This window comes from Heteronotia binoei, chromosome 6 (assembly GCF_032191835.1).
Source record: "Heteronotia binoei isolate CCM8104 ecotype False Entrance Well chromosome 6, APGP_CSIRO_Hbin_v1, whole genome shotgun sequence".
Lineage (NCBI taxonomy): Eukaryota > Metazoa > Chordata > Lepidosauria > Squamata > Gekkonidae > Heteronotia > Heteronotia binoei.
In genome coordinates, this window is record NC_083228.1 from 33,134,085 (window position 1) to 33,147,677 (window position 13,593).

Sequence of the window (13,593 nt, forward strand, 5' to 3'; positions counted from 1 at the left end):
CCCAGTAGTCCAAAGGAGATGTTTCCTGTGACTCATTGGGCTCCGAAAGATAGTCCCTCACCATTGCAGCACCCGTCTTCACTCTCAGGGGCCTACTGCTCCCAGGGGGGCCAACGAGCCGCCTGATGAGTGTATTCTCAGCACTCTTCTTGCCGTGAGTCTGGTGGGAAACACTGCCTAGCCAGGGAGGTTGGGGATGAACAGCAGTGGAAGTGGCAGATGAGCTGCTTCCACCTCCCTCCTCCTCAGCTATCGGCACTGGACCCGCCCTGACTCTGCAGCGCTTGACCTTCTGGGAGAGCTCATCTCACCAGCGATCAAGCTTGTTGACCCGCTCAGCGATCGTGCCCTTAAGGTGCAGGTCTAACATGGTCGCCATCATGTAGACCTTATCCTGTGTGAACATCTGAAAGCAGGCCTCAAGCCCTTCCTGCAGCCTAACAACCAGGGTGCGCACCGCTGGAAGAATGTCTGCACGCCCTTGAGCAGGCACTAGAAATGAGGCCAGGTCTCATGGGCCTTGTGGACCATGGGGACAACCAGTGTGATACTCGCCGTATCAGACGAGAGCATTTCTGTGTGGGTCTTGAAGGGACCAAGAACCTCCACAGTCTGAGAAATGACCACCCAATCCTCTTGGGTGAGATGGTTCTCATCCTGAAAGACCCTCGTCTCAGAGACAAAGGCATCCAGGGCTGCTCTCTGCTCCACCATGTGCTCCAGCATGGCACAGGTGGAGTTTCAGCGTGTGCTGACATCACCGATCAGGCAGTGCTCTGGCACGCCTGTCAGTATCTGATCTTCTTCGTGGTCTCCGTGCAGTCCCACACATGGATTTTCCCACTGGGACGAACCCAACCTCGGAGAATTTAAAGCTAGCCTAGGCATTTATTTTGGCATGCATTCCCTCCCGCTCTGGGGAGCAGGCATCCACTGTGCATGCCTGGAGCGAGGGGAAGGCGCTCTACCCACCCAGTTTCTTTCTAACCGCCGCCCGGGATAGTCATTCCTCGCTGCGTCTTCTTCGTTACCTAGCCTATTCACCTTACCTCATCTTGACTGATCTTCCTACTCCGTTTTCGATCTTCACCGTTCCTCTTCTGGTATCGTATAAAGATATATATATATATTACCCTCTTTACTATCGCAGCATGGGTAAGGAGGATCCCGCAGGCAAGTCAGCATGAACCAGGTCATGGACCACGTCGAAAATCTTTGGGAGGTCAGTTGTCAATTTAATATTGAGTGTGGTCACCATGTTGGAGATTAGATCCAGATAAACTTTGGCTCCTTCAGATGGGGACAGCTCTGCTGGTTTGACAATGTCAGATGCAGGTGATGCTGGAGTGGGAACTGAATGGGATGAATCAGAGCTCTCAGCCTCAGATTCTTCCGGAGCGTCAGCTGGAGTCGTGTCCAGTATCGGTACCGTAACAGGAGGTTTTGTAACCAGGGCAGCCTTGGGTACAGCAGATGTCGATGGAACCGGTGATGTATGACTCGGTGTCCCGCCCAACCCGGGCGAGGACTACGCAAGGGGGACCCCCCGGCGCCTGCCAGCCACTCCCAGCCCCCACCGCCGCCCCGAGAGCCTCCCATGCCTTCCCAAGCCCCCGCGGCGGCCCCACCCCTCACCTGGGCTGACGGAGTGCCAACAGCCGCCCGAACGGCGCCTCTCAGCCACCGCGCCCGTCTCCGGGTCCGAGGAGCCTGGCCAGAGCGAGACGTCAGGGAGCAGGAGGGAGAAGCTGAGCCCAGCACTGGGCAGATAGGAGGAGAGCCGCCTGACCCGTGGTCGCGAGAGACGCCACACCCCAGCACGCTGCAGAAGTCCGAGACGCCCGAGGCACGCCCAGGCAGCCCAGCCCCGGCCCGCCTCTCCCGGGCATCTGGGGCTTTGAAGGGGGGGAGGAGCCAGAGAGGGGCAGAACCCAGGAGGAGGGAGGACTGAGACGGGGGGATAAAGGGAGGGAAGGAGGAGGTCGGGGAGGAAGCTGGCGAGTGCTTATGGAGGCTGCCTCCCAAGAGAGAGCGACAGGAGCCGCAGCACAGCCAGAAGGGGAACGGGGGCCTGCGGTGAAGTAACCTGGCTCCCACCCCTGTTTCTGAGACCTCCGGGGAACACCCCAGAGTGCCTGGGAGGGGCGACGGCGGCGCCGGGAGACCGGGGGAGGTACCCAGAGTGCGACACTCGGTTGTTTTTCAGAACCATGTGTGGGACTGCACAGAGACCATGAAGAAGATAAACAGGTTGCTTACCTGTAACTGATGATCTTCGAGTGGTTTCTCACACAACAGATACAAGTCTGTATTGCTGCGTGAGAAGTGACCCGTGATGTGCCGACACTTCTGGAGCAGAAGTCGGTACTCATGGGTTGCAGCTAGATACCAACGATCCTGGTTTTTCATCTGGCCCAATGCATCCTTAACCATGAGGTGGAGAAGGTGGGCAATGCAAGGAAGGCTTTTTAGGCCCTGACACTGGACAGCCGCCTTGATGTTAGAGCCACCATCAGTCACCATGAAGCCCGTGGTGATGTCCCTGCCTACCCACCCCTCTAACTGCTGTGAGAGGATTACTCCAAGAGTGTCCGCCATGTGCGGCGCGTCAACTGCTTTGGCGTGCAAGGCCCAGCAATAGCCGGCCTGGCGGCCCTGACCCTGCCTGCTGCTACTGCCACCCCCACTGCAGCTCACTGGGTTGCCACCAATGCTTAGTCAGGGAGAGATACCCCTTGAATGCATTTTGGGAACTCCAGATATCTGAGGTGAAATGAACAGTCCCCCCGGCAGCATGGGACAAATGCTCCTTCACCACAGATCTGGTCACCCTGAAAACAGATGGCACAATGGTCCTGCTAATGGTGGTTCTCGCAGGAACTTTGTACCAGGGTGCCAGGTACTCGAGTAACCCTATAACCCCAGGATTCTCGAACACTGAAAATGAAAGCTCATGGGCAAGGTTCCAGGCGATCACCCTCCTGCCATACTTGATTCCCCCTCCTGGCACACAGGTGCCACCCCCACCAAACACCTCAGGCAGAGATGCCTGGCATCCCTGCCCTGTCATGGAACTCTCCTGGAGAGCTCTGGAGGTAGTCGTGCTGGGACGGACCTCCTGGCTGTGTGGTGTTGGCCGTTTGGGCACCCCAGCATCAGCCTGCTTCTCCCCCTTAAGAAGCACTGCCTGGTGGTGCTTCCGCAGGTGGTTCCGCATCCTCCCCAGAATCAGGTGGGCAGGGTCCTGCCCACGACTGATCCGGGCCCTGCACAGCTGACACTGCTCATAGCATGGATCCTCTGTAAGTTGGAAATGCTTCCAGACTTTGGAGGTGTACGGATGCCCAAGCTGACCAGCAGCTTCGGTGTCCAGAATCACCTCCTGTAAGGTGCTCGGGGCAGACACATTGTGTCTCGGGGTGGCAGAAGGGGTGGGCCACCGGGGGGAAGTGGGCAGAGATGGAGGCACCTCGTGTGTCTCCATTTCTTCCCCCTCCATCCCATGTGGCCTCCCCTCCTGGCCATCCCCTGAAGGACTGCTGGTGCCCGAAGGAACAGAAGAAGGGAGCTGGTCCTTTTTAACCAGCTTCTCCTCCAGTTCCTGCACAACACTCTGCACCCTCCTTGGGGTGATCGTTTTGGACAGAAAACCGTCCCCAAAACTCATTTCCAAGGAGGGCGGCTCTTGCTGCTCCTCCTCCGGCTGCTGAGGCCGAGTGACATCAGCTGGAGGAGGGACTGCCCGAGCAGCAGACCCCTGCTCAGTGCCAGCACCTAAGGGCACCTCTCCTGTGGGCACCCCAGCAGCAGCCTCGATGAAGGGCCCAAGGCGGGCCTTCTTCATCACACTCCAGGCAGAGGTCAGAGTGCTGGAAGGCGGCTGTGGAGTGGCCCTACGAACATGTGGGGGGAACTGGGTCCTCCCCCTCCCTTCCACCCCTCTAGTCTTCTCTTTGGCCTTGCCCCCAGGGCCCCTCTTCTGTTGCCTGTCACTCATGTCACTTTTGGCCAGTCTCACTCAACCTTAACTGAGAGTGGGTTTTTTTACAAACCTTACTCACTACACTGTACCCTGAACCAACAGGTGCCCTGACTTCTTTTTAAAAATCCTCCTACCAAAACTTGTTTGTTTGTTTTTTTGGTCCCTAGCCTGTCCTTCTTGGGTTGGGTAGTAGTTGTCTGGTAAAGTTTAGGAGACTAGGTAATCCTGCCTCTACCTGGCTACAGTTTTTAAAAGGCTACCTTGAGATGAAGGCAATCCTTGTTATATCCTCCTAGTTAAACTTCTCCTAACTAGATCCTGGGACAAACCGGATTTCCTTGCAAACTAGAAATCAGGTGTCCCCTATAACTAGAGAGAAGCTGTGGTTTACCCTATGGAAATCTAAGGATGCACCGGCTTTCAGTGGCTGAAAGCAAGGTGCACTGCAACCCTAATCTCTTTAAAAGGGTACCTGATGTGGTCTAGTAGTCATGCTGCCTTTTATGGGAAACTTAAAATCTTTTTAAATTGCCCCTATCTGGCCTAGTGGAATTTTGAAAGAAGATAAAGCCCTAAACTGGATTAATTTGTTTAATTTCAAAAAATACAATCCCTAAAACACCCTCATTACTGGGGCAGCCTATTTAGTGGCCCTAGGCAAACCGAAAGCACCCTCAGACTCCAAAAATAGCTCTATAAAAACATGAAAGTGACTCACGCCACACAGCCCACACACCAATCCCCTCACACCAACCAGAGGTAATTAAAAAAAACCAAAATGTGACAGAAAGAAACTTAACTTTTAATGCCCCCCCCCCAAAAAAAACCCCAAACAAACCAGAACTAGGAAAAGGGACAACAGGACAGGATGCAAAACCAACAGCAACAGATCCAAACAAATCCAACTGAGAAAGGGCCAACAAACTCAACTGTTAAAAAACTCAATTTTTACCAATAAAAAACCTCAGGCCAAATCAGTCAGCACCCCCCCCCCCAAAAAAAAAAAAACAGAACCAGGAAAAGGGACAACAGGACAGGATGCAAAACCACAGCAACAGATCCAAACAAATCCAACTGAGAAAAGGCCAATGAACTCAAGTGTTAAAAAAACTGAACTTTGTAACAATAAAAAACCTCAGGCCAAATCAGTCAGCACCCCCCCCCCCCAAAAAAAAGAACCAGAACCAGGAAAAGGGACAACAGGACAGGATGCAAAACCAACAGCAACAGATCCAAACAAATCCAACTGAGAAAAGGCCAACAAACTCAACTGTTAAAAAACTCAATTTTTACCAATAAAAAACCTCAGGCCAAATCAGTCAGCACCTCCCCCCCCCAAAAAAAAAAAACAGAACCAGGAAAAGGGACAACAGGACAGGATGCAAAACCACAGCAACAGATCCAAACAAATCCAACTGAGAAAAGGCCAACAAACTCAACTGTTAAAAAACTCAATTTTTACCAATAAAAAACCTCAGGCCAAATCAGTCAGCACCTCCCCCCCCCCAAAAAAAAACAGAACCAGGAAAAGGGACAACAGGACAGGATGCAAAACCAACAACAACAGATCCAAACAAATCCAACTGAGAAAAGGCCAACAAACTCAACTGTTAAAAAACTGAACTTTTTAACAATAAAAATTAGGCCAAACAGCCCCCTCCCCCAAGAACCAGAAGAGAAAAGGAACAACAGCACAACACAGCAGCAACAAATCAAACACAGAATCCTTTTAAAACAGTAAAAAACTTGACTTTTAACAATACAGGAACTTTACCAACCCCTCCCCCCAAAAAAAACCTTCTCCCTAACCCCAAGAAATCCAAGCCACCCAAATCAGGAAAAGTAAAAGGACACTGCACTTTTAAAAGTCCTCTCACTAAAGTAAGATATAGGCAAATTGGCAACCCTCCCACCCCAGGCCCCCACCCCCAGCAGAACCCCCTAACCCCAAATAAGCTACCCACCCTCCCAAATCTGGATAAGTAAAGGGACTCTGTCTTAAAAAGTCCTTTTACTTTTATCCTAACTAAAATAAAAACAAGAACCCCAAGACTGTCTTACCTTAGATGTTTTCTCCAGGCAGGTCAGGCAAGGCTGAGAGAGAGCAGCAGCAGCTGAGGCCAAGGGCCAGCGCAGCACAATCTCTCTCATACACTAACACAGCAGCAATGGAATGGAGTCCAGCCAGGCAGAGTCCTTAAAAAGGTTCTCTGGCCCTACACAGAGCAGTTTCAAAAAATAGCACTGCTGTGATTGGCCAGAGAAGAGTGTTTCCTTGGATACCCAAATAAACAAAAGAACAACAATGTTGCTGATGGCTGGGAGATTAGCCCAGCCATCAGCTACACAACAGCCCTGCAAAGCATGCATTTGCAATGCATTTTGCAAATGCATGCTTTGGATTGGCTGCTGAGGCTCCTTTCCCCCTCCCGCCCTGATCCCAGGGAAACTATGGGAGAGGCGGGAAAAGGCTTCCAAAGGCGGGAAAGGAGGCAAGCAGCTTCCCTGAGGCTGCAGAAGCTCCTTTCCCGCCTTTTACATTGAGTTCCGTATACTTCCAAATCAATATTCTGTATACGGCTCCCGTGTAATGCCTTCTAATTGGATTCGGAAGTATACAGAGCCATTTACTTCCAAATCAGGGGGTATTCAGCAGTGTATTTGGTTCAGCTGAACCGAATACACACCCCTACTACTGAGCTCCAAAAACGTATTAAATATTAGATTTCAGCAGTTAATAGAAAGAACAATAGCAGGTAGTGAATTAAAGTTCTATTACACAGAATCCTTTCTAAGTCTAATATAGTATCAATATACCTAATTCTCAACATGACCCCATCTGTGGATACTTAAACCAAGAGATTTGGAACTATGACCATCTAAGACAGGTTTTTCTACAAATCTAAGAAAAGCTTCAGGTTTACAAAAAAATCTGAAATCAGGGGGAGGTTTATTTCTAGGAAAATTATGACTTCCCAGTCTATCCCTGCTCCCCTTCCTCCTGCCCTGGAAGGAAGACTCACTGGGGCCAGGCCTAAGAGCAACCACCAGACAACTTGCTACCATGAGATCTGTAGAACTCACCCAGGTGTGGCAGTGGCTTCCAGATAACATAGTGCCTCACAACTCACCTGAGCCCAGGAGAAGCCTCCACACAACTTGCATGACTTGGCCTGGCCCAGCAACAGCCCACACAACTCACCTCAGAAACTTGACATCACATGTGTTTTGCAATTTGGCCAGACTTTTCCCCATGAAGGGGCTTTCAGGAGGAGGAGGAGGAAAGCTGAGATCTAGTGTTGTGTAATGATTATGGTGTTAGACTAGGATCTGGGAGAACCAGGTTCAAATCCCCACTCTGCCATGAAAGCTTGCTGGGCCAGTCTCCCTCACTCACCCTAATCTATGTCACATGGTTGTTGTGAGGATAAAATGGAGGAGAGGAGAATGATGTAAGCTGCTTTGGATCCTCATTGGGGAGAAAGGCCAGGGTATAAACGAACTAAATGAATAGAACTGAAGACTGCGGAGATAGGTAAAAGAAAGGTTGGCTGGTGAGTGAGAAGGAGAGAAAGAAGCAGGAAAAGGATATGGAGCTGTCAGGAGGAAACAAAGAGAAAACTGTGGTGAAAGCAGTGCTGGAGAAAATGAAGTGACCCTTCCAAGTTCTTGTGGGATTCACACTTGTATCATTCCATAATTCTAACATACCATATATAACCTGGGTAGCAGCAATTCTAAGGGCAGGATTTTTTTTTTCTCATTGCCTGGTAAATTGGACAGGTGCACTATTCCTGAGTTGGGGGAGGGGGAAGACTAGAAACATAATTTAAGAGCAGCCACAGAAGCACTGAGGACCAAGTCAAAAGATACACACACACACACACACACATACACACCAGAAGATAATATTCAATATATAGGTGAAGCATAGCTTTGCAAGGCAGTTATATATTTTATGTTTCATGAGCTCGGTTTTTCTGCACCTTCAGGAAATATCAGAGTTTTTAAAAGACTAAAATATTATTTTCATAATAACACTTTACCACTTCAGGAAAATAAGGTATAATTGACTTTGTGTTTATTGATCTTCTGTGTGATGCATAAGAAGTATTAGACATTTTATTTGTTTCTCGATTGCAATCAACCCAGTCTGTTTACACGGGGTGGTTGCTTTAAATCAATCAGGTTTCTACAGTCCAAACTATGTTCCGATTAATTTGAACAGCAAAAGAAATCTCTCTTTAGATTTGTACTACCATATTATACAAGTTCTTTCTTGTGTTTAAAAATAGCTTTTCAACAAGTTTCCGAAAGAACATTGCTGCCAGAATAAGTAAATGTACAGAAAAACAGGGTGAAAGAAGATTGTAGTGTGAAGGAAGGGCTTTTAACACACATCTGCTGCCCTGAGAAACCAAGAATGCAACAAGCATGTTTTCAAACCATTCTACCACACCAATTTATATCTGTCATATACTTCAACAATCACTATTTAGCAGGGACATCTCCTATTTTCTGGTTCCTGACTCTGGTAAAACATTACCCTTCCCCCTATTTTGTCTTCACAATAATCCAGGGTATAGGTTAGGATGAAACATAAAGACTGCGCTGAGCAGAAAATTGAACTCAGGTTCCCCTATCCAAGTGTGACATGTTCTGCATTTGAGACTAAAGAATTGTATTACAGCTATTCTAGAAGGATAACTAGACCGTTCTGTTAAATATTCTTAAATTCTTTAATCTTGTTACAGCCAATTGACTACTAGCTGCTGCTTCAGAAACCAATGCAGGACATTATAAACGGAAAGATTGCAGAATAAATCAGTTCAGCATACCACAGTCAGAGGGAGGGAAGCCTTCAACAATGTCAACATTAGTAATCTTGCAGCCTGCAGCGTAGCTGCTAGGCTGCTTAGATCCTTTTGCCCTCCAGGGCGGGAGAGTTGGTCCGCGCGCTGTTTGGGCGCGCTTTGCAGGGGGCGGGGTTTAGCCGCTTCAACGGCTAGCTCCCCGTCCCTCTCTTCAGTCCTGCGACGATCGGGGCAGGGCTGGAGGCCGTTTTTGTTGGCGGTCGTGTCGGCGGCTTCGGGAGCTCCTTCTGAGGCTTCGGGAGCTCCTTCTGAGGCGCGGCGGCGGCTGATTTGGGGGAGAGCGAGTCGGCTTCTGGCAGGAGAGAGCGAGTCGGCTTGGTGCTCCTCGGGAGGCGCGGCGGCGTCGGAGTTGTGGAGCGGAGCGGCGTTTGGCAGGCTGAGTTGCTCTGGGGGCTTGGTGGTTTACGGGCCCGGAATTGGGTGGCACGGGATAGCTTGCCAGTTGCTGCAGCTTCAACAATAGTAGCTTTCAGCTTCCAGAAAACTATCCCACTTCTCTACCAACATCTGTAATTCTGTTAAAATCTCCCGGGATGTTTGGCAGTGTGCAGAATTCTGAGAAATTAGTAATCTAAGCAGGGGTTGGCTCTGGTTAGCATTGGGATTAGACAGCCTGGTGGAGTTGTGGGTGTCTATCTGGGTTAGCTGAGTTGCTTCCTTACTACTGCATGAGTTGTGGGTGTTTATCTGGGTTAGCTGAGTTGCTTCCTTGCTACTGCATTGTGTGTTTAGTAATTATATGCTGCAGGAGCTTGGGGGCCCAGAGTGTTAAAGCTGCAGTACTGCAGTTTGAGCTACTCAAATCTGGAGTTAGATCCTGGCGGAAGCTTGGGCCAGGTGAGGGGCTTTAGGTTGTATTGGTCTTCACGGGAGGTGGAGTCAGTCAAAAACCCCGCACCACCCTTGGTTATAGTGGAGTAGCATTAGGTTGTGGTAGCCGGGGCTGTTGCTAGGCAGTGTGGGCGGCCATTTTGTGGGTTCCTTGAGAGAGGGGCAAAAAAGACAGTTGGGCGGCCATTTTGTGGTGCTGGTGGTTGGGGCTGTTGCCAGGCAGTTTGGGTGGCCATTTTAGGTTCCCCTTTTATAAAGCAGGTGGGAAAAATGTCTGGTGGTAAAGGTTCAGGCAAGTCTAAGGGCAAGAAGCCTGCACCCAGACCATCTAAAGCTCCTGCCAGGAGGCCACCACCTCCGTCATCCTCTTCGGATGAGGAGGGTGAAGGGATGGTGGATTATAGTATTTTAAGTAGGCTGCAGGCCTTAGAGCAGGCGGCGGGTGTTCCTTCCTTGAGTAAAGGGGGCGAGGTTAGGCAATCCAAAAAGGCAAGGCAGGCTAACATTCTCACCAGGTTGTCCATTCTTGAGGGCAGGTCTGGTGGAGTCCTGCCTGGCAAGGATGCTGGTTCCAGTGGCCCTGATGCAGGTGCGGTGGAGGAGGCGCAGACGTCGGGCATCGGTTTGCCGGTGGTGCCGGCTGGACTTGGAGGTAGGTCCAGTGATGGTTTGCAAGTTGGGTCTGGGCAGGTGTGGCCATGGGGAACATGGGGACCTGCTACAGTAGCCGGGCTTGGCACCTCAGGGATAGGCTTGGGTGTGCCTACTCCTGCTGGGGCTGGGCTGGTGCAGAATTGGGCTTGGCCAGGGGGGCAGGGCACACCTTGTGTTCATCCGGGTACAGGGCAGTTAAGCTGGTCTGGTCCCATTTTGGGTGCACCATCGCAGTATGGGATGGTGCCTTTTACAGACTTGCCTTTTGGTGAAGTTGCTTTGCCTCTCGGGGACCATTTGCTTCCTGCTACAAGGGAGAAGATTTTGAAGGGAGAGTATGTGGACATATTTTCCCTTCTTTATCGAGAAATGGAAAAGAAAGACAAGGAGGAATTAGATGAAAAGGAAAAGGAGAAGCTGCGGAAGAGAAAGATTGACAGAACATGGGCTAATTGGTTGCCTGGGTTCTGCATTTATGCTGGGGTAATTGCCAGGGCGCAGCCGTGGCGGGCGGCATCATTGTTCCAATATTTGGACATTATTTATAAAGGTTATACTGCCTTTAGTGGATCAGCCTGGTTACAGTATGACCAGGAATTTAGAATGCGGGCTGCCCTATATCCGTCCATCCAGTGGGATCGGATTCACCAGCAGCTTTGGCTGCAGGTTATGTCTCCGGCTAGGCCTAACCTGGGTGACCGATCAGATAGTGGTCACTTAGTGAGCAGGGCGTCCTCATCCACTTCGTCGAGCTCTCCCCGCGGTACAGCGGGGCAGGCGGTTCAACCCCGCTTGCTCTGCTGGGACTTTGGATCCCTGGGGGTGTGTAATAGAAAGGCGTGCCAGTTCAAGCACGCCTGCCCCTTGTGTGGTGGATCCCACGCCTTTGACAGCTGCCCTAGAGCCCGAGGGCGCAGGAATCAAAAGAAGCCTGGCGGGGGCGGAGGAGCTTTTCCAGCCAAGAAAGGGCCCCAGCCCGATAAGGGTGGGACCGCTTAAGCGATGGCTAGCTAAGTATCCTAGGAGGGCGGACGCTTTGTACCTGTTGGAGGGTTTTAAGTTTGGGTTTAGGATCCCTTTTCAGGGGCCTCGAGTTGCGTTTATGTCTAGAAATCTTAAGTCTGTTAAAGGTTTGGAACAGGTCGTTAGAGACAAGATCGCTAAGGAGTTGGCAGAGGGAAGGATCCTTGGTCCTTTTTCACAGCCTCCAGTGCCTACTTTGAGGGTCTCGCCGTTAGGTGTGGTGCCCAAAAAGACGCCTGGTGAATTTCGTTTGATTCACCATTTGTCTTTTCCTAGGGGGCAGTCAGTGAATGATGGGATCCCAGAGCATTTATGCTCTGTCAGGTATACCAGCTTCGACCAGGCTATCGCCGTGGTGAGGCATTGCGGGGTGGGGGCTGAGTTGGCGAAATGCGATATTAAGTCTGCGTTCCGCCTTTTGCCCATCCACCCCGGTGACTTTGATCTCTTAGGATTTTCTTTTGAGGGCCATTTTTACATGGATAGAGCATTGCCAATGGGCTGCTCTGTGTCATGTTCCGCTTTCGAGCGTTTTAGCACGTTTTTAGAATGGGCTGTGCGAAAGAAAGTGGGGTTGCAGGACGTTGTTCATTATTTGGACGACTACCTGTTTGTGGGGCCCGTAGGGACAGGGCAGTGTGGCCAGTTGCTGGCTGGTTTTGCCGAGCTCACTACTGAACTTGGGGTACCCTTAGCACCGGAAAAAACGGAAGGTCCAACCCAGAGGTTGACCTTCCTGGGGATTGAGATTGACACGATTGATCAGTCGTCTAGGGTGCCTTTGCAGAAATTGGGGGAGTTGAGGGATAGGATTAATGCATTTCTTCATAGGAGGAAGGTCACTCTGCTGGAATTGCAGCAGTTGGTGGGGCACCTCAACTTTGCTTGCAAAGTGGTTGCTCCTGGAAGGGCTTTCCTTAGGAGACTGTGTGATGCTATGGCAGGGTTACGCTTGCCCCAGCATAGAACTAGGGTTACCTGCAGCATGAGGGAGGATTTGAGGGTTTGGCTGGAATTTTTGGAGTCGTTTAACGGGGTCTCCTTTTGGAGGGACGACTTGACGCTTGAGGCCGAACTACAGGTCATGTCTGATGCTGCAGGATCTTTAGGCTTTGGCGTTTATTTTCGCGGACATTGGTGCGCGGATGTTTGGCCTGATTCCTGGACGCAGGTAGGGGTAAACCGAGATCTTACGTTTCTCGAGTTTTTCCCCATTTTAGTTGCGGTTTGGCTGTGGGGGAAGGATATGGCCAATCACACTGTCCATTTCTGGTGTGATAACATGGCAGTAGTCCACGTCATTAATTCCCTTTCATCCAAATCGCAGAGGGTAATGAGGTTAGTGAGGGCCTTCACTCTGCGCTGCTTACGGCTTAATATATTGTTTTTAGCCAGGCATGTTCCTGGGGTGAGCAACGGGGTGGCTGATGCTCTATCTCGTAAACAGATGGAGAGGTTTCGTCAGCTGGCCCCGGAGGCAGACGGAGAGCCGGTGCCAATGCCCCAGGAGCTATGGCAGATTGGAGAGCCGAAGCCTGCAGAGCGATAGGCCTAGCCATTGCGCCCAGCACTCGGAAGTCTTACGAGCGGGCCGTGCGGCAGTTTGAGGACTTTCGGGCTGAGGTAGGGTATCGCAGGGTTTGGCCCCTCCCGGTGGAGGAATTGCTCCATTACTGTGTGTCTTTGCGAGGTAAGGGGTTGGCCGTGCGATCTATTAGGGGGTGCCTGTCTGCATTGGCTTTTGCAAGTAAGGCACTCGGTTATAGGGAAGATACAGCAGATTTTCGTCTTCGAAAGATGCTGGAGGGGTGGGCTAGAGAAGCCGGACCCAGGGCTGATACGCGGAATCCGGTGTCTCCGTCGATTCTGCAGGGGTTGAAGAGGGTATGGGGCGTGGTGTGTGCCTCGCCTTTTGAGGCATGTTTATTTCATGCCGCGTCCTTGTTGGCCTTTTTTGGGGCGCTTAGAGTGAGTGAGCTGGTTGCTCAGTCTAGAAACGATGTTTCTGGTAGGGCTTTGCAGCTGAGGGACCTGAGGTTGTTGGGGCCTAAGGCGGTTGTTACTGTCCGTCGCTCGAAGACAGATCAGTTGCAGCGGGGTACTGTGCTTGAGCTGGGTAGTTGTTCGGAGCTCGAGTTGTGTCCAGTTAATGCGTTGGCTGCTTATTTGGCAGTGCGCGGGCCCAAGGACGGATTTTTGTTTATACACATGGACGGTAAGCCATTAACG